This window comes from Syzygium oleosum, unplaced genomic scaffold (genome assembly GCF_021117445.2).
Source record: "Syzygium oleosum isolate NSW1041296 unplaced genomic scaffold, Sole_v2.1 Sole_v2.11, whole genome shotgun sequence".
Lineage (NCBI taxonomy): Eukaryota > Viridiplantae > Streptophyta > Magnoliopsida > Myrtales > Myrtaceae > Syzygium > Syzygium oleosum.
The window spans coordinates 2806956-2827667 of NW_026607495.1; the positions used below are offsets into that span (position 1 = coordinate 2806956).

The 20712-nt window shown below is 40.3% G+C and overlaps 1 pseudogene; it reads left to right on the forward strand.

The window, feature by feature from the left end:
• The first annotated feature begins 4643 nt into the window (after positions 1 to 4643).
• Positions 4644 to 12173, forward strand: LOC115663398 (G-type lectin S-receptor-like serine/threonine-protein kinase At1g61370; annotated as a pseudogene).
• The last annotated feature ends 8539 nt before the right edge of the window (positions 12174 to 20712 follow it).

Here is a 20712-nt window from a genome sequence, read left to right on the forward strand (position 1 = left end):
TTTGTGATTTTTCTCGATATTAATCCAATTTAACCGATACTGATGAAGGGTAAATTTGTCACAAATGTACCAATTTGGGATTTTTAGTGGTCAAAAAATTACTTTGGAGTAAAATTGTCACAGGTATACTAGTTCGGAGTATCTGGTGATCAAAAATTAGTTTGGGTTAAAATTGTCACAAGTGTACCAGTGTAGGGTTTTTGGTGGTAAAAAAAATAGTTCGGGGGTAAATTTATCACAGGTGTACCAGTTTAGGATTTTTGTGGTAAAAAAATTAGTTCGGGGTAAAATTATCACAAGTGCACCAGTTTGGAGTTTTTCGTGATATTAACCCTAAAAAGAACAAGGGTCATGTGAAGAGATCGTCCAAAGTCGAGAAACATAGGTGGTATGTAGAATGACACAAGCAGTGTGGCAAATATTGCTGAGGAGAGCACTAATGATGCGAAGATTGTCTTGTGTAAGACTACTAACAAGTCGGGAGACGAATGGATAATAGATTTAGGTGTTCTTATCATATGACACCTCACAAGAACTAGTTCACTACGTACCAGACTGAAGATGATGTTAGAGTTCTAATCGTGAATAACGTAGCATGTAAGGTTGTGGGTGTAACAATAATTTAGACTTGGATGCATGATGGGTAGATCCCATACTGACATATGTGAGGCATATACTAGAACTCAAGAAGAACATTATTTCTCTAGAGACAATTAATGATCTTAGGTATAAGTAATATTACTGAGGGTGAAGTGCTGAAAATCTATTGGTGTGCCATGACAATAACAAAGGGGAAAAAGGTGAGTCCTCTCCATCATCTACCGAGAGAAACCGAGACAAAATTTGCTATATTTTTATTAGGTGAGTCAAACTCAAACTTGACTTAGTTATGACATATGCGATTGGGGCACATAAGTGAGGCATATATGACAATATTGAGTGAGAGGGAGTTGTCGAAGGGTTAAAAGACAGGGAAATTGGACCTGTGTAAGCACGAAATTTTTCGGAAGAGTGCTATGTCACAATAGAGTTGTGCATTCGATGAATCAACTGGTTGATTACATTCATTCAATTGTTGGGACCACCTCTTGTTCTTTCGTAAAAAGGTGCCCAATATATGATGATATTCATCAACGATTATTCAGGGAACGTCTAGGTATACTTTCTAAAGCACAAATCCAAGGTGTCCGGTCGATTCAAGAAGTTTAAGTTGCAACGATTTTACTGATTTCTACAAAAAAGATGGAATTATGAGACAGTGCACAATGCCTAGGACACCACAGCAAAATGTCATCGTAGGATAAAGAAACAAATCTATACTTGAGCAAGCTCTGTGCATGCTTTCACATGCGGGACTGACCAAGGTATTATGAGCCGAATCAGTGAAAATGGCTATTGAGTGGAAACTCTAGAGGAAGTATGGTTAGAAAAACCTATTGATTACTATGGATTATGACAATTCAAATGTCATCCATATGCTCATGCTAGTAATGATAAGCTTGTGCTGAAGGTAAAGAAGTGTATACTTCTAGGTTATGCACATTTGTGAGGCTATTGACTTTAGTACATTAATTCCAGGCGACCCAATTTTCTAGTCAGCAGAAACATGGTCTTCTACAAGATTGCCATGCTTTGATAGATGAATCCTAAGACAGAGCAAATGGATCACAGTGTCAATAGTAAGGTGAAGCTTCAGGTAGAGGCTTTTGAGACCTTATAGGTAATAGTGACTGAGACTGTAAGTGAGGCCGCAATTCATGAAGTGGGTGTTGTAAAATAACTAGCAAAGCCGCAATACAATATAGCCACCAGCCAATGGAAAAGGCACAGCAAACCACAAGCACATTATGATTATAATGGTATTACTTATGCATTGACTGCGGTGACGAGATAGAGACAGATGAACAATTGTCTTACTTTGAGGCAATCGCAAGCACTAAGTCATCATAGTGGCTAGCGACTATGAGCTAAGAGATGGTATCTCATCATCAGAATTAGACATAGGAGCTAGTCAAAGTATCCAATAGCAGAAGATTGTTGGGTGCAAATAGGTCGATCATCAGAAGAAGAGCATTCCCAGTGTCGAGGTAATGAGGTACAGGGCAAGACCTATTGCAAACTATATACTCAGTGGTAGAGCATTTACTGTAATGAGATGTTATATCCTATGGTAAGGCATACTTTTGTTCAAGTGTTACTTGCTTTAGTTGCCAAACAATAACTCGATGTAAAAACAACATTTCTTTACCATAAGATGGAGAAGTGGATTTACATGAGGTAGTTAGAGAAATATGCTATTCAGGGGAAGGAAGACCATGTTTATTCATTTAATAAATCTTTCTATGGACTGAAACAGTCTCCAATGTAGTGGTTTAAGTGTCTTGATGCTTTCATATATAATTAGGACTATTTGAAAAGTCAATTGCATGGCTTTGTTTACTTTGGAAAATTGAAGTATTTGGTATTATTTTATGTTGATGATATGTTCATAGCTGCTAAACATATGTCTTATATTGATGTGTTGAAGTGACAGTTGAGTGCTGAATTTGATATGAAAGATTTAGGTGCTGCAAAGAAGATATTGGGCATGAAGATTTCTTGTGATAGGTCTACAAGGTTTTGTGCCTATCTCAAAAGAAACATATTAAAATGATTGTGGTGCATTTTAGCATGCAATCAACAAAATCTGTGAGTTCATTTTTAACCATGCACTTTAAATTGTTTGGATAAGTAAATATTGTAGACTAAGGGGCAGGAGGAGCATATGTCCTATGTCCATTATTCTAGTGCAATGGGTAGTATTTTGTACACCATGGTGTGCAGTATGCCCAACATTTACAAGTTGTGAGTGTGGTTCGTTAGACGAAGCATTGTGGTAAGACTCATTATGAAATCGCGAAGTGGATCCTCATTTGTTTAAAGGGGACAACAAACGTTGATATAGTGTATTGGAAGGATGGCGATGACAGTGTGGCCAGGGGTTATGTTGATTCGGATCACATTAGTGACTTGGATGAGTGAAAGTCTTCGATGAGGTACATGTATGCATTGGCAGGTGGTGCAGTGAGTTGAAAGGCATCCTTATAGGATAATGTAGGCATATCGTCTACGGGCGCAAAGTACATGGCACTAACTTTCATAGACAATGATTTAGGGATTTGCTCTTGAGCATTGGGTTGGGGCATAAAAGTGTTTGTATATACTATGACAAGCAATGTGGGAAATATCTAGCGTTGAATCCGATTTATCACAAGCGAACAAAGAATATCAACATCAAGTGCCGTTTTATCCAAGATTTCATGATAAAGGGTAAGGTTGTTGTGAAGAAGATCATGACAGTGGAGAACCGAACAAACATGATGACGAAACTTATTCCTTTGGCAAAGCTCAAGCTTTACTGGAGCTCAATTAGTGTTCGAAGAAAATGAGTGCTCATCAGGGCATTGGGAGAGCGGACATGGATGATGGACAGTATGACTTAGCTACAAACATCGAGCTAAGATGAAGATTTGTTAGAATATGTTTTGAGTTACTCAATGAACCCGATTCAAGTAAATTTCCTAATTTGGGTAGGTTTCTCAGTTTGAGTAAAGTCCTAGTTTGTGTAGGTTTCCTAAAAGGAGTTTCTTCTTTTGGATATAAATTATGTATATATAAAAGATGTAATTCTACTCGGTGGACAAACAATAGAGTATTAAGAAGTTAGTTTATATTTCATGTCTGAAAGTTTTCTGAGTGATTTCTCTGTAAGAAATTGTGAGATAACACTTATACGTTTGCTTTCGATGTAATTAGGGGTTGAGAAATACTTAAGTTAGCGAGCGATTGTAAGCTTTGTACTCTCCGGATTCATAGTGGAGTTTTTTGGGGCGAGCTTTGCCATAGAATAGACATTGACACTTGTTTCGAACCATGTGAATATTTGGTGTCATCACCATTCCTCGTTAATTTCTTCAATAATTTTGTTCTCTCACTTTATCTTAAATTACAAAATTAATTAGTTTCCGCATCATTTTTACAACAGCTCAAAACTCGACCCTCGAATTTCAATTTGCAATGATGTGCTTTGCATTAAATTTTCAAAAAGGTGATATTTTACCTCCCAAGCTTTCAATTGCGCAATTGAAGCTAATCTCGATTGCATTTTTCCAATGGAAAGTGACCATAAAATTGCTCAGATATCACTTTGGTGCCCCAAGTCTAGTCATTGTTATATATCATCCACCATTTACATATCATTGTGTAGACCACATGGTGCACAAGAAGTTATCGCGTAGGCATAATCTAATAGGCTATATCAATCCTACATTAAGAAACACGGTAAGAACCGCGGGACCCAAAACAAATACTTGCCACCTGCCTTTAATAGAGCAAGTATGTAGTTTATAAGCAGGACCTTGCTTGCAATTGTAGCCCTTGGATTACCACCAATTGAACATCTGACATAGACAAATATTGGCAATCCAACGGGTATAATTATTAAAAATATAAGAGCCAAACCCCATATTTTAGATAGCTTTCACTATCACAAAATTTTTTTCTTTTGCAATTATTTACCAGATTTGGCGGTCTGTGTTAGATTCCATTAAATACAAGTAATTAAATTTTCAAATAGTTTCCACGAAAAAAATATATAGGAGAGGAGACCATGGCTCTTCTTCTTCTTCCTATGATTCCATGCCCGTGCAGCGAGACCAAAGGGATTCATCAACAAAAAGATGAGTTCCTGCTTCACCATCTCCTTCTCTCTCCTCTTCTTCTTCATCAGTTTTGTAGGTACTGAATCAGCACCTACGTTTCTACGGCACTACTGCCCAAACACCACCCTCTTCACTCCCATCTCCACCTACGAATCCAACCTCAACACCCTCCTCTCTTCCCTCTCCTCTGTCGCCACCGACAGCACCGACGGCTTCGCTAATGCCACTGCTGGCCAAAACCCTCCCGACCTGTTCTACGGGCTCTTCCTCTGCCGCGGTGACGTTGACACCGCCACATGCAAAGACTGCGTGGCCACTGGAAAACAGGATATACTCAAAAGATGCCCCAACCGGCGAGTCTCTGTGATCTGGTACGATGAATGTATATTGAGGTACTCCGATGGATCCATCTACTCGGTCTTGGAACAAGTGCCTTCTCTCACGATGTACCACACCGGGAACATCACCAATCCAACCCGGTTCATGCAAATCCTGGGAGAGACCATGGACGACATCACCGCGAGGGCTTCGGTCCACAAGCCGGGGAAGAAAGTCGCAGTCGCAGCGGTGAATTTCACGAGCTTGCAGAAGCTGTACATGCTCGTGCAGTGCACGCCAGACTTGACGGTGTCGAAGTGCAACACGTGCCTCCAGGCGGCAATCGCAGGCCTCCCCCAGGGGAAGCAAGGTGGGAGGACGTTGACTCCGAGCTGCACAATGAGGTTCGAGCTGTACCCAATTTACAATGCCTCGGCCGTGGCGGCCCTGGTGCCTCTGCCGTCCGACCTTCCATCTCCTCCTGCTCCCGTGACCAGACGTAAAGGTACGTACTTGTTTTTGTTATTTGTCTTCCGCTATAACAGTAAGATCTATCCAATTTAATTTTATTTTGGTAAACTGCTTATCCTATATAGTTTAAATTCTTGCATTGAATATTTTAAGGAAAAAAGAACATCACAAGTGTCATAATTCTCGTACAAGATATCATAAAATTTTAATCGATCATTAAAGTGTCATGACTTTTAAAAACGTTCACTTGAGTGACGTCCGACGTGTTATTAATTTAATATAAAATCGTCCAATAAGATTTACCAGGGAAATGAAGTCGTCAAAAGTGTGCAAAAATGAGTCGTTTTGCCTTTTCTACCCTAAATTGACGAATTACGGCTGAGTCCAACTCAACCCTAACCTTGACCCTAAATTGGGTCCAACAGCGGCCAGTCTTTATGTTGCTGGTTTTGCCAAAGGACGCCTTTGGTACGAGGGCGCCACTGCTGGTCCTCGAGGCTTGCCACAGTGGAAATCCTTCTTATTTGTGATAACATAGCTTTCTCTTCGTGAAATTGACTGGTATTTCGAGTATTGAACGTTGGAGATTTTCCCTTTGAGGCTACATGCTCAAGTGGCAGCTCTTAGGGCCATGCATAATAGGGTGTGCCCATACCAATGGGCTCATGGCGATGTCCTTCCTCTCGGTTTCGCGAACAATCACTTGGCTGTCAATTTGGGGCAAGAAAAGGCTAAACGATGTCATTTCTGCATGCTTTAATGATATCATTTGCCCAGCAAGGCTCGTTGAATAATTTTATATTAAATTAATATCACATCAGATTTTTCGACAAGGGAAATCATTATAGTCACTCAACTAAACATGTTTTTTTAAAATTATGATACTCAAGTGATTGATCGAAAAGTTATTGCACTGAAGTGAACGCTGTATTAAAGTTATGGCTCTTGTAGTGTCATTTTCCTTATTTGAAGTAAGCCTACGACAATCAACAAGTCATTTTTAAGTTAAATGGCAATACGAAAGAAAGAAGGGCAGTTGTCAGAGTAACTTGAATGAAAATTTAACTCCGAAATAACCTTACTTAAATCAAACAAAATCGGCGCAAAATTTGTGAATGATCAACCTAAACCCAAAACTAAGCAGTTCAAATATGGAAGAACCAATTCAAGGAGAATGGAAATCTTGAATCAATACAGATGATTGTTTTCCTCTCTGTAAGTCCTTAGCAACTTTATTTAGCCAAATCCACAATATCACAAACTGGTATATACTAATTTACAGCATAATATCATGGGCTTCACCTTTGTCAACTTAGGACGAATAATAAGGACCATGTAGCAAGACATCACCCAATTCTTTAATACAACAGGAACAGTGGACACGTTCAAGTTAGGCAGATGACTTCAATATCCTAACTCCTCAATGTCTCGATATCCTCATCATCTATAAGGAAAAGGGAAAAAAAGCAGCAAATACTCTTATTGGTTAGGAGGATCCAAATATTATCTGCCAAGACTGCGTCAGCTTCGAACAGTGGAGTAAAAAAGCCCGGCCTTAGCGGGTCATGGAGGCTACAATACTTTCGAAAATGATTGATGTAGAGTCCACAGTTCAGACTGAAACCATTTTACTATTGCCAAACGAAGCACTTTGGTCATTAAAAATCTATATCGCAATGGAATGTTGGCATTATGTGATGCACTTGAACTGAGGAAGCCACTATGTATCTTGGCCCAACTGAAAACTAATTTATTCTATAAAATGAACCTATTTGAAGCAGATTCAAAGAGAATCTGCATGCTTTAAGCTTGATTCATAGGCCTTGCTTCGCAATAATTCTGTGGGGAAAAAGGACGTTACAGGTGCCATTATTTTCATACAGAGTACACTTTGGTGTCATAACGTTTTAATCCATCACTTCATTTTTATATTTTTATTTTAAAAAAATGTTCACTTGAGTGACTCCTATGATTTTCTTTACCGAAGAATCCGATGTGGTATTAATGAATATAAATTATCTAACGTGGGTTGTTGGGAAAGTGATACCATCAAAAGCATGTAGAAACGATGTCGTTTAGCCTTTCTTTACCCAAATTAACGGCCAATGTGGTTGCTCGGAAAACAAGAGAAGGACATCTCCACTAGCCCGCTACACACCCTATTACCCATGGCCCCAAGCGCCATTGGCCTCAAATGGAAAATCTCCGATATCAAATCCAAAATTCTGGTCCAATGCCCACGGGAAGAAAGCTACTATACCACAAATCGGAAGGATCACCATTGTGGCGAGCCTTGAGAATCAGCAGTGGCACTGCCTCTAGCGCCTTCGCTTCAAGGGCATCCTTTGGAGGCACCTGCAAGATAAAGATTCTCCACCATTGGACCTAATTTAGGGTAACGGTTTGGGTTGGATTTAGCCTTAATTCGTCAATTTGATTCAAGGAAATGGCTAAACGATGTTGTTTCTGAATGCTTTAGATGACATCATTTCTCCAGCAATACTTAAATAAACTTAACGTTTTTAAAAGTAATGACACTCAAGTAATCGACTTAAAATTTACGACATCAAAGTGAGTATCGTACAAAAGTTATGGTATTGGTCGTGTCATTTTGGCGATTCCGTGTTTATCCTTTGTGATCTACTTATAAGAGGTGAAGTTTTGCAAGCATTTTTTTCACAAATACTTCTTGAATCTGTTCCACATTATTCCAATGACTCTTGCACTTTTGTTCTTTGCTCGTCTTCTCCCTGCTTCAAGCACTTCAAAGCAGCACAATTTACAACATAACTGCATCAAGTCCACTGGTTCAGAACCAAACCCTTGTCTCTCGTAGTCATATCTTTGAGCTCGGGTTCTTCACGCCAAATGGATCAACAAAGCAGTACGTAGGAATATGGTACAAGAACATGACTCCCTCCAAAGTTGTCTGGGTGGCCAACAGGGGCAAGCCACTTGGACACAGATCAATCTGCGAGTTTAATAATTGGCGAAGATAGAAATCTGAAGCTTCTTGATAGGCAACAAAACACTGTGTGGTCTACTAATGTCATGGCGAAGTCGAATTACTCTGAAGCAGTGCTTTCAGACTTTGGAAACTTTGTTCTTCAAGACTGGATTGGGACCAAAATGTGGGAAAGCTTTGATGAGCCAACCGACACTCTCCTGCCAAACATGACGATTGGAGTAAACGTGAAAACAGGAACAAAACGAAACTTGATTTCCTGGAAAGGTGAAGATGATCCCTCGATCGGAAGCTTTGTCCTAGGATTGACACCGGAGACACCGCCTCAGCTTTTCACTTGGAATGGATCAAGTCCTTACTGGAGAAGCGGACAGTGGGCTAAAACCAAGTTCATCGGAATACCGAACATGGACAACACATACTTCGATGTCCAGCAAGATAAAGTCCAGGGAACATCATATTATTCCCTCAATAATCACAACAACGCCATCTTTGGATATACTTTCATCTCATCTGAAGGATGTCTAAAGGCAGTTCTTTGGAGCAATGGCCAGTGGTTTACATACTTTAATGCAACGAAACCTACTAACCCATGTGAAATTTATGGAATATGTGGTCCCTTTGGAGTTTGCAAGTCGTCTAGTTCACCTATTTGCAGATGCTTAAAAGGTTTTAAGCCAAGATCAGATGAAGAATGGAACAGAGGAAACTGGACCAGAGGGTGCCTTAGGGAAATGGAATTGAATTGTCAGAAATCCGCAAGCACAGCAGCTTCAATGACTGTCGAAAAAGATATGTTCTGGAAAATGGAACAAATGAAATTGCCTGATTCTGCTGATTATTTATTGATAAATGATGCGGAAGGATGTCAAAGTTGGTGCCTAGCAAACTGCTCGTGCTTGGCCTTTTCTTATGTGAATGCTATAGGATGTATGGCTTGGAGTAAAGACCTGCTAGATACTCAGCAATTCTCCACCACGGGTGGCGAAGATCTATTTATTTGACTTGTGGATGCGGGTGCGGGTGCGGGTGCCGGTGCTGGTGCGGATTCAGGTTGAAAAGGTTGAATTAATATGACTTTGGTTTTGCACTGCTTGTGGTTCTTATAATATATTTTCCCAGGTTCAGGTGTACCTACGCGGACAAAACTTATCATCAGCCTAAGTACTATTTCTGGCATCATCTTATTTGGAGCTGGTATTTCGATCTATTGTCTTTCAAAGTGGAGAGGTAATAAAAGATGTATAGTTTGTTGCTGTCTTAAGGTGATTTTGCACTAACTGCAATATAAGAATCTTGAATTAATGGTAAAACCATGGCTTAAGAAGCTAAGCAGTTACTACTATAGAAACACTGCTCTGCTTCTAATGTTCTCATGCTTATCTTGAGTTGATTTCGTTCTTTCTTTAAAATGCAGGGAAGTTTAGGACAATGACAATCTCAAGGCTCTTTAGGTCAGTTGCTAAAGCCATCAGATCAGAAGATCTGCTAAGTGAAACTGCATGGAAAGAGCAAATGAAGGAAGATGATGCATCGAAATTGGTGGTTTATGATTTTGATAGCATACGCCTCGCGACAGACAACTTCGATGTGAAAAACAAACTTGGGCAGGGAGGGTTTGGCCCGGTTTATAAGGTAAAAGAAAAGCCATCTCCTAGGGAAATAAAGAGATCATCCAAGATCTGATAGTGCTGTTCGTTTTGAAACAGGGAAAACTGAATGATGGTAAGGAGATAGCAGCGAAGAGACTTTAGAGCAGCTCAGGCCAAGGCATATCGGAGTTCAAGAATGAGATCCTTCTAATATCCAAACTTCAACACCGAAATCTGGTGAGACTCCTCGGTTGCTGCACTGAAGGAGAAGAAAAGATTCTTGTGTATGAGTACTTGCCGAACAAGAGCTTGGACGCCTTCCTTTTTGGTTTGTCTCACTCTTTGAAGAACTTATTTCTGCTTTCAACAAAATCCGGTACTCAAACTAGACATTTCTTCTGTTTGCAACCTTTTTTAGATTCAAAAGAGAAGAAAAAACTTAGCTGGAGCATATGCTTCCGCATTATCCAGGGGGTCGCAAGAGGGCTGCTCTACCTCCATCGTGATTCTTGCCTCAGGGTCATACATCGAGATTTGAAAGTGAGCAACATTCTCTTGGATGAAAATATGAATCCCAAGATTTCTGATTTTGGGCTGGCGCGGATGTTTGAAGGCACTCAAGTTTTGGTAAATACTCACAAAGTTGTGGGGACACTGTAAGCTTTCTTACTCATGAGGCGATACATCACCGTGAAAGCTTATTAGCAGTATAATGCGCTCACCTTTCCCTTCATACATGTTCCTACTATTGCTTTACCATTACCAAGAAACCTCTTCCATGTACATCCAATGGTTCCAATATGTCAGTTCGCTCTGAGGTAATTATAGACCAGCACTGCTTGCAAATGCTAAAAGATATGAGAAATACAGTACGCGCCGAGTTGGAAGTTTATCACCCTCCAATTTTCTCAACTCTCATGTCATCGTCCTTTAGTCTATCATTTTTTGTTTGAACTGTACTTCGGGAACCATCCACTTATGATATTTTGTCTGCAGCGGCTACATGTCTCCCGAGTATGCCATGGGTGGGACATTTTCTGAGAAATCTGATGTTTATAGCTTTGGAGTACTGCTATTGGAGATTGTCAGCAGCAAGAAAAACACAAGTTTAGATTATCCTAGGCAGCATCTCAATCTCCTCGCTTACGTAAGTGCAAGATATAACTTCAAACTATTATACCTCCATTTCAGTTTCCAGCCATGGGTAGTCCTTGAAATAATCTAACAATCGACCATTTGTTACAGGCTTGGCACTTGTGGTGTGAAGGTAGAGGATTGGACCTGATGGATGCAGCCATTGCTGACGCATTTTCGACGTCAGAAGTAATGAGATGCATTCAGGTAGGGCTTCTCTGTACGCAAGACCATGCTACAGATAGACCCAACATGTCGGCCGTGGTTCTGATGCTGAATGGGGAGTCCCATCTTCCACAGCCGAAGCAACCAGCATTTATATTTCCAAGCTCGCCGGTTCATGAAGTCCAATCACAAGAAGGAAGCATCCGGTCCATGAATACTGTCACATCCCGATTTTGGGCCTGGGAAGCCGCAGGTAAATTGTATTGTCCTCAATTTCAGTCCCTGGGAGTTGGCTATGGTTTGAGTATGATGGTTTTCTAATCAGAACTAAATTGTTTTCTCTTGTTTTGGAAAATCCAGTTTCGGATCCTTTGTACCCCTTTTTTTTTGTTATTTTTGGGGAGACTTTTGTGATCCGAATTTCAGAATACTTTCTTCTTGAAAGTTGTTCCAAACATCTTGAAGTTTTACATAATTTAATTTCAGAATTTTTGGAGTTGATATGAGTGGTACGATGGACTGATTTTCGGACCGTGTGAAACTGCCCAGAATGGGTATTTCGGTGATGTTCACACCGTATTTATTTTCTACAAGATTTTCTGGGCCGATTTTGGAAAAGTTTCCTTCATGAAATTTGTTGAGAACTTCCTTTTCTATAAATTGTATAAATTTGGGAATTTTCCGAGATGATTTGGATTCTGGGCAGAGCTTACTTTGAGAAACAAGAATGCTGTTCCAGCGAACTGTTTTTAGTCTGTATTTGAGCTACTAAAATGGTGTTTACAGAGAGATTCAGGTTTTGTGTTCTTGATGAAAAATGTTTGTTAAGGTCTTGTTTATGACATATCCGAATTTGAGAATTTTCGGAGTTGATTTACTATATTTTCAAGTCTGATTTCGTGAACAGTGCAAAGCTGTCCGGTTTTGGCAGAGAACATTGGAATTTCGAATTTAGGCCTTCTAGAGAACAAGTTGTGACTTAGAAGACTCTAGAGAGTCAAGAATTGGTGAGCAAGTTAGTCTAAGCTTGGTAAGCAAGTTGGTCAAAAACTTGAGGAACAAGTTGGACTTGGAAGAGTCTAGAAATGGTCAAAACTTGAGGAGCAAGCCTTGACTCCTAAGCTTGGTGAGCAAGTTTGGCATGCCTTAATGGCCATGTGAGGTAAGCAATGACCTCATGCCCCAAATGACCTAAGCCATGACCTCATCCTTGGATGACACGCGCGCTTACCTCACCTCCCCGATGACACGTGCGCTTACCTCATCCAAGCTTTGGCCCCAAGTTTGTCTCTCTATAAATAGGAAGAGGGCCATTCGGCCAAAGAGAAAGAGAAAGAGAGAGAGAGAATAACCGTGAGGGAGAAAGAGAGAGAGAGAGAGAGACAAAAAAGAGAGAGAAAGAAAGAAAAAGCTTACCGGCTAGCCCGTGTCTCTCTTGTGGTTTGATCGAGTGAGGAAGCCACATCCAAGGCCCGAGTGTTCGTGTTTAAGCCCGAGATCCGCCAAGACTCCCGTGTTCCTTTCTCTAGTTCTTGTTCTAGTTGTTGTGTAAGTGGATTCCCTAATATCGGGAAAGGATGTTGAGATGCGTTGTGACGTGGTTTGCTTGGACCGTTTCTCGGTCGTTTGGTTGGTTGTAGTTGGTTCATTTCTCGATTTGATCATGTTTCATGTTTGATGTTGTTTTGAGATAGAACCGAGCCTTGGTTTGTAAAGTGTACACGATGTGGCCATGCGTGATGTTTTCTTGTTTGAACTTTGCTATTGATTTGCCATTAATGCGGGTGCGGTAAGGGCCGACTTATGTTAACGGCGATCGATATATCCTCGTTTGATATTAGTGTTTTCACTTGCTGAGTCTCCCCGACTCATCCCCCATTTTTCCCTCTCAGGTCCATAGGATGGTCGAACGGACTACGGACGGCATCTCCCCCAGCCCGCGTTGGCAATCCCGTGGAGCAGCGAGCCGAAGTGCTCACCGCGATAGGTGTCAGAGAAGACCGTTCCTATCGCCGAATCACGATGCTTGTGACGATTCGATGAGGGCCTAACAGACTTGGTGCCTCATCCGTGCATAGGTTCAACGGTGCTTTGGCGGTGCGGGCGGGTCGGCTCCGGGATAAAGCCACGGGTGGGATGTGAGATGGCCAGACGGACGGGACCGGGGTGGAGGTGAAGAAGCGAGTAGCGAGAAGCCGTAGTGGGTATAGGATAACCCAAGTCAAGTTTGCCATTTGTAGTCGGCTATGAAATATGTGTTATTTGCCATGGCCCGAAGGGCTTGTTAAAACACGTTTGCATGCATTGGAAACATAAGATTTGCTCATGATGCTGCTTGTCTTATTTCCGCTGTGTATTGATTGTGATTGTCCCGAGTTATGCTTCCGCTTGTGTGTAACAAAAGATAATAATTAACGGGACGTCATGTTAATGACCCCGAGGTCAGGGCGTCACAAATACCATCACCATTACTACAGTCGAAGGAAGATAAAATTCTCATATGCATACGCAATCTTTTGTTGCACTTTTATGTGTAATAATGACATAAATATAGAGATTGTGAGGGAATCTGAGTTGCTAGCTCTCTAGTAGGATAGTTTTACATGTGCATGGACGCACAAAAGTTCTGAACGTCTATACGCATAAGGATTATATCTACCCTTTTCGCATATGAAAGTGTTTTCCATCTCAACATTCCCAGTTACATCCATAATAGTCTTTGTAATGTCCTTACCTCGGGGTTATTAGTGCGACGTCCCGTTCGTTATTATCTTTGACTAAGCACAAGCGGAAGCAATTAATTCTGGACAATCACAATCAGAACAAACAACGGAATTATAACAAGCATCATGAGCAAACCTTGTATTAATATGTAACATCCTTATCTTACTGTCGGGGTTATTCATTTGACATTATAGGCTTGTCGCCATCTTGTTTCTTTCATCTTATTAATAAGCACATGCGAAAACGTGTAAACAAATTCCCAAATAGCATAATAGCTGGAAAATCAGGAAAAGCATAACAGGCAAGACATATTATTGCCATTTTACTTAAACATATTTTACAAGCCTTTTTTTTCACCGGCCGTTCCACGTACAAATCATATCACAAGCGAAGGTCGAGATTAATACTAGCTCCTCTATGTCATCCTCCATCTTACGGACCTAAAAAGGAAAACAACGGGGGATGAGTCGGGGAGACTCAATGAGTAAATTCACTAATACTCGTGCAAGATGATGCCTCGTCATTGTACTAACGCATACAAATATTTTCCCCACCTTATGTTGATGGCAAATCAATAGCAAAGACTTTGACCTTGCCCTTGCTATGTTCACATGGAAGCTCATCTTTATTCGGTCACATAAATTCAAACACACATACCGGCACACATATAGAATTCATTTATCACATACCGGCACACATATAAGATTCATGTATTGTCATCCTGGCTCAACCAGGGCATCCCAACTCAACCGAGGCATCCAGCTTCACGCTAGGCATCTTGGCTCAACCAAGGCATCCCGGGGCTAGCTCACCTGAGGCATCCAGGCTCAACCAAGGCATTCTAGCTCAACTAGGGCATTCCGACACTAGTTTACCGAGGCATCCGGGCTCAACCTAGGCATCTGAGCTCAACTAGGGCATCCCGGCGCTAGTTTACCGAGGCATCGCCGCCAATGCTATGTGACGACGGTCTTCTTCTTTTATTTAGTGATCACACATCATGGGTCACACAAGCCGGTTTATTATCTTGATTTCATTAGTCCATGCAATCAAACCCAAAGGCATGCCGTGCTTGTGTAATCATGATCCCTAGAACATTTGCCTAACATGCGGGTCGCGGTCGAGGGCTCGTGGTTCGGTCTGCTATGTCGAGCGTCGGCTCGAAGCTGAACTTAGCCTGGATCTACACCTCCCAATATAAACCCGCACCAAGTCGAACTCGTCCCATGACGCCATAATATGAGTACGAGACCATACGACACCCCGTTTCGTGACTCGTACGTGCCTTGACTTACGATTATGAAGCAAAACAAGAATCATTCATGCAAACATCAAGCATCACAGACACGGTCACTACTCAGGCCAAACTTGTAACACCATGTCCTATCTTTCTATAAATCAACAAGCATGGATGAGAACATCAAGCATGGTAATAAGTGATGCGTACAACATCAAGACAAACAACAACATGCAAGTCTCAACAAAGGCTCGGGTGAGAACTCAAACCAACAATGCATCATATCTTCCTATCTCGAGATTAGGGAATCCACTTACATGCCGCGTTCCAACCACGTAACACACCGCCCTATCCGAGTGCTAGGTAATCCACTCACCTATAAGCTCAAGAAAACATCTACGGCTGTCGGCGGCGGCCAATGGCGAGAGAGAGAGAAGTGTTTGGTGTGAGGGTGAGAGATGAGAGAGAGGAGAGGAAGTGGTGTGATAGGGGGGGAACTAAGCCTATTTATAGGCAAGCCAACTTGTTCCCCAAGCTTAATCATGAAGAAAAGCCAAGTGACATTAATGAAATAGCCTCTAAAGTCAAGTGCCATCATGACTATGACCTAGAAAATCTTGATTATTAATAAAGAAGAGCCAAAAGATCATAATGAAATAGCCTTGAAAGTCTTAGCCATTAATTTGGCTTCTTGAACAAGATTTATTTCTAGCCACATAATCTTAGCTTGGGCTCTAAGTTTCAATCCAGAGTTCATGATGACCTATAAGAGTAGTTAAGATCCTAAAACTTGGTCCTCAAGTTGCAATTGGCCCTAAAGTCTAAGCTTCATAATTAAGCTTCTTGTGCAAGCCTTCAATTTGAGGCCATTCATTTCCAACTTGGCCTCCAAGTTTCTACCTTAAGATCATTATGCCCTATTGATTCAAGGCCTAAATAAATCATGATGATCTCTCTTTCTCTCTCTCTTTGGCCGTGAGCCATCTTGCAAGGTGTGAATGATGGTCTTGGTCCTCAAGACTCAATTATAGAAGCCTTCCAGAAGAACACATTTCAGCTTCTGCCACCACATGTAAAGCCTCATTTCCCCCTTTCATATGACCTCCAATAAAAGTGTAACATATCTCGTTTGAAAGATCAGAATGTGCACATTAAATCACCAAAAGACATCAAGTCAAGATTCCAACGTTCTCATATAGAAAATGATGAATCTTTGAAATCTGACAAAACCGGCAGTTTTTGCATTGTTCTAGAAATCGGGCCTAAAAACATAGTAAATGAACTTAGAAAATTCCCAAATTTTAATATGTCATAAAAAGGACCTTAAAAAACATTTTCCATGTAGAACATAAAATCTTAATCTTTCTGTAAACACAGATTTTAGTAGCTCAAAAACAGACTAAAATCGGTTTGCCGGAACATAATCTTTTCTTCTAAAAGTAAACTCTTTTGAGAATCCAAATCATCTCCAAAAATTCCCAAATTTATATATGTTATAGAGAAAGAAGTTCTCAACAAATATTGTGAAGGAATTTTGTTTAAAATCAGCCCAGAAAAGTTTGTAGAGAATAGAAAAATTGTGAACATCATAGAAATACCCATTCTGGGCAGTTTTACACGGTTCGAAATTAGGCTATCATACTACTCATATCAAGTTTAAAAATTATGAAATTAAAGTATGTAAAACTTCAAGATTTTTGGAGAAACTTTTAAGAAGGAAGTGTTTGGAAATTCGGATCACAAGTCTCCACAAAAATAACAAAATAAAAGGGGTACAGAGGATCCGAATCTGGGTTTTCCAGAACAAGAGTAGAATTGGCTCCGATTGGAAAACGACCAAACTTAAACCATAGCCATTCCCCAGGGACTGAAATTGAGGATGTTACAGTCTTTTTGTGGAATTTCGGTGCCACTTGTGGTTCCGTCAAAGAGGCTAACTATTGATAGTTAAATATTCGATTAAAAGATCATTTATGCATTTGAAATTTTTAAGGATCAAATCCTCTTTCAAATGATAGAATTTGACCCCTAAGAAAACAAAGGAAAATGACCCCATAAGTGCTATAATTTTCATACGCTGCTTACCAGAGTGTCATAACTTTTTTTTTTATCACTTAAGTGTCGTAACTTATGTAAGGCACTCACTGGAGTGCTATAACTTTTTTTTCGATCACTTAAGTTTTATGTAACTTTCGGGGTAAGTACATCGCAAGTACCATAACTTTTGTACGGAGGACACTTAAGTGCCATAACTTTTTTTTGGCTCACTTGAGTGCCATAACTTTTAAAAAAAAAAGATCACTTAAGTGCCATTTACGAGCTGGTCGTGAAGGCTCGAAACCGCGGCTTTTCTGGTCGAACGGTGACCTTCCCGGTAAGGCGAGCACCACCAGCTTGAAGAAGGAGTATCGGTGAATCATTCCATGGCCTCCGTTCATCTCGAAATTTTTGTTTTAGCCTCCGTTGACGAAGGTAAAAATGCTTCGTAGTCACACAATTTATCGAACCGATTTGTGTAACTACGAAACATTTTTACCTTTATCAACGGAGGCTAAAACGGAAATTTCGAGATGAACGGAGGCCATGGAATGATTCACCGACATCCCCTCTTCAAGCTGGTGGTGCTCGCCCCGCCAGGAAGGTCACCGTTCGACCGAAAAAGCCACGGTTTCAAGCCCTAACGACTAGCTTGTCAGAGGAGTTGGTCATGATGGCTCGAAACCGCGGCTTTTCCAGTCAAACGGTGACCTTCTTGGCGAGGCGAGCACCACCGGCTTGAAGAGAGGGTGTCGGTGAATCATTCCATGGCCTCCGTTCGTCTCGAAATTTTCGTTTTAGCCTCCGTTGATGAAGGTAAAAATGCTTCGTAGTCACACAAATCGGCACGATAATGTGTGACTACGAAGCATTTTTACCTTCGTCAACGGAGGCTAAAAAGGCAATTTTGAGACGAACGGAGGCCATGGAATGATTCACCGACACCCCCTCTTCAAGCTGATGGTGCTCGCCTCACCGGGAAGGTCATTGTTCGGCCTGAAAAGCCGCGGTTTCGGGCCCTCACGACCAGCTCGTAAGTGGCACTTAAGTTATCTTTTTTTTTAAAGTTATGGCACTCAAGTGAGCCAAAAAAAAGTTATGGCACTTAAGTGTCATCCGTACAAAAGTTATGGCACTTGCTTACTATCCCGTTGTTTATATGTTGTACGGAGAGTTCGAGGTTGCTTCCGCATGCGTTACTTGTTAGTGTTTCGAGTGGGTCGGCGACAAGTCCTGGGATGTCGCGTACATTACGACCACGAAGGGATGATCGCGCGCTCGTAGGGTTCGGGGCATGACAATATTCGCATGTTCGCCTCATATTTATTGAATTTTCATTATGGTTGTTGATTTGTAATTTATCGACACATTTTTCGTATAGTTTATATATCTAATCATTTTATCATAAATAGAGATGAGAATGACAAAAGAAATGATAAATGAGATGGTGAAAAAATAAATTGAACGTACATTTAGTTAGTAATTGTATTTTAGGGATAGGTTCAATTAATGTTTCATTGTATGTTATTTCGTCTGATACTTCATTATCATCATTTAGCTTTAGGAGACTTGCATTCATTAATTTAGGGCATTTGTGAATTTAATTATTGATACAACTTATGACGGTCCTATCCCAAGGCTCAATAGTAAGACGATGAATATTTCTTACCCAACTTGTCTCGGGATTTCTTATTGCACTTCAATTGCTTTTGATTTCATCGTACTTTACTTGGCATGATGTCATTTTCATGGTTAATGTACTTGTATTGTGTTACATGACTTTGATCATGTTTGGTCATCTAGATGTGCATGCTTAGGATTTTAAAAGTTGAAAAGATCACATGATTAAATGTTTTCAAGAAAGAGAAAAATGTACTAAATTAGCCGTTAGATAGACATCTACTCATATCAAGTCCCTAGGCCCGAGTCTCTGATTCGCAAAAGTAAAATGCTCTCTCATGTTTTACTTGTCCTCTAACTAACCTTCAATAGATTAGTTTCGGCTCTTAAATTAAAAATAACTTTACATAATTAACTAAGGAAACCAAATTGCAATTGGCTGGCTTTGGGAGAACTAGGGCCAGTAACTAAAGCCACCTCATTAGGTGTATCGTCAGGCATATGCTTTTCATTTAATTATAAAATCAACCAAACATCAAATTTGACAGATTTGATATCTCACTTATATAGTCATTTATCATAACTTTGAATGTCAAATTTTCACATTTTAGACCATTCCACAACAATACATACTTAGCCAATTTGATTACCTTGGTTATTGAGGTGATTAATCAAACTTTAAACCAAGAATTTCACTTACCAAACTTCCAAGCGCAAACTGTAAACACCAAGGACAGCATGCTAACCCCCAATTTGCACCGCCCAAGTAAAAAATTATCATTAAATTAGACCAACTAAGCTTGATTCAAGCTACCAACCCAACCTAAAACAATCTCAGAACCTTGAAAGGAGCTTACCACCAGGTTTCTAGCCTCCAAGATAATTCAGCCTTCAAAATTCATCCAGAAACGAACGCCCACATGCAACACCTTCAAAAGCCCTAATTCCACCATTTCCATTGGTCCAATTGAGTCTTTGGCTTAGGCAACACTTAGGACTTGTCTTAAATGTCCCACCCTCAACCAGGAAGTAATGGGCGCTCCAAAAGCAAGTTCCATTCCACTGGACTTCAAGTTTCGCCACAATTCTTCACAAACTAACTCATAGTTTTAAAGGACAACCTTTAGTACCTCTGAATTCCGAAAATGGCAAAAAAATTTACACTAAGAGCTTACGAAATTCGCCTCAAGTGCAAGAATATTCCATGAGCAACATTTTCATCTGGTTCACCGTCTTCATTACCTTTAACTAGAAAAAAATTGGTGAAGATTTGACAAAGTTCCAAACAAAAAGCATGGTTTCTCTCTTAAAAATAGGTCCTTGGCCACAGCTCCCCTTCTTTTCTTTATAATCCGTGAGCTTGCACGTGGATTGGTGATATTAACATTTGCATAGTATTGCCTTAATTTTGGGGTCAACATTTTCTTTTTCGACAATTCATTATTTAATAGACAATCCTTATGAAAGCAAGAAAAGGAGAAAATGACATTACAATCGCAATAATTTTTATACGGTGCTCACTTGAATGTCATAATTTTTTTTATCACATAAAAGGTATCACACTACAAAAAAACATCTTTTTTCCAACGAAATTTCCAACGAAAAATTGGGAAAAATTCGTTGGAAAACGAATTTCCAACGAATTTTCCAATGAAAAAAAATTCGTCGTTAATTCTTCGTCGCAAATTTTTCCAACGAAAAATTTCAATTTTCGTTGGAAATTTGCGACGAAATTTTTTTCGTTGGAAA